We start from the raw sequence: 1,438 nt of genomic DNA, 5'->3' as shown, positions 1-1,438 counted from the left end.
AGGAACAAAGATCATTTAGCCATTGTCATTTTCCCTATAGTCCTAATCCAGTCTATACATTTCATTCCTTCCTTTAATTTTAGAGGATTCTGTAACAGAGTGTCAGTGGTACTGTCAGAGTCAAATAGTATCTGGTTACATTTTGATCTCAATTTATTCAGGAACAAGTTATTCGAGCTATATATAGAAACTTTCAGCTCCTCAAATAGAGATGATTTCTGAAGGTCTAAGATTGACCTATATATGGAGACCCATTTCCACTACATCCATACTAACAATGAAGTAAGACCCATTTCATATTTTATAGAAGGAATGGGTAGCCAGTTTGAAAGCGCCAAATGTTCCCTTCAACTTTCTCCCAGTCAATATCAAAATCCTGGAAATTAGATTCCAGACCGAAGATATTAACCGGGACAACATTTCCGATATAAAATTTCAGGACAGGGAGAATTGAAAACTTGCAATATTGCAAGATATTCTCTTCATTTGGGATCCTAGATTCATTATTTTTAGATCAATGGTCGAGAGTAGATAGGCTTTGGTTGGAAAGGCTGAAATTTGACTCCCCAGATAAGTTACTTCTTTATGACTAGAGATGGATGAATTATCCAAATGCTAGGAAAAAGGTCTACATATTCAGATAAGGCAGTTTATAGATGCTACAATTCAACTTGTGTCTAGTCTAAGACTACAATGTCATCCACATAAGCTAACCAATTTATTTTCATGTTACCAACCTTGGGGCCAGCCAAGCCAATCTCCCTCAACCATTGAGGCAAATCTGACAAATAGAGGATGCAAAGAAAAGTGGCAATCATACATCCTTGATGGACTCCTCTCTCAATACCAAGAGGATGGCACAAGGACCCTGATCTAGAAACTCTCAATGAGGACCTTTGATGTAATTTGTTTTTTTTTTTTAATATATGGAACGCTTCACGAATTTGCGTGTCATCCTTGCGCAGGGGCCATGCTAATCTTCTCTGTATCGTTCCAATTTTAGTATTTGTGCTGCCGAAGCGAGCACCTTTGATGTAATTCTATTAAGATCAACAGTAAGGTGTCCGGAAGGCCCCAATTTATCAGCTTTTTCCATAGCCGATTTCTGTTGATAGTATTGAAGGCCTGGGAAAGATCTACCCAGGCTCTGAATAGAGGTGGCCCACCATTTACAAGGTACTCTGTGCTGAGGCAGCTATGGATAAGAGTGTTCAATGAGGTCGATAGACCCCCTCTAAAGCCTGTCTGTTGTTTAGGTACCATTCCTTTGTTCTCAGCCCATTTCTCTAACTCGCCCAATATTAGGCCTGAAAAGATTTTAACATCTGCATCAAGGAGTGAAATAGGTCTGTAGTTAGAGGCTGCCAAGTGGTCCCCTTTTTATAAATGGGAATTATGATGGATTTTCTCCATGACTCAGGGATTATCTTGGTTGTAA

The 1,438-nt window shown here is 39.1% G+C and overlaps 1 non-coding gene across 1 annotated transcript; it reads right to left on the bottom strand.

Annotated features, from left to right (window-relative positions):
• Positions 1–920: 920 nt before the first annotated feature.
• LOC138481847 (U6 spliceosomal RNA) lies at positions 921–1,027 on the bottom strand. Its single transcript, XR_011274445.1, has one exon. It is a non-coding gene; the product is annotated as a U6 spliceosomal RNA (small nuclear RNA).
• Between the last annotated feature and the right edge of the window lie 411 nt (positions 1,028–1,438).

This window comes from Ambystoma mexicanum, chromosome 5p (assembly GCF_040938575.1).
Source record: "Ambystoma mexicanum isolate Mex_15411 chromosome 5p, UKY_AmexF1_1, whole genome shotgun sequence".
Classification (NCBI taxonomy): domain Eukaryota; kingdom Metazoa; phylum Chordata; class Amphibia; order Caudata; family Ambystomatidae; genus Ambystoma; species Ambystoma mexicanum.
The sequence above is the reverse complement of the archived record's forward strand: the minus strand, read 5'-3'. Positions and strand labels throughout refer to the sequence as shown.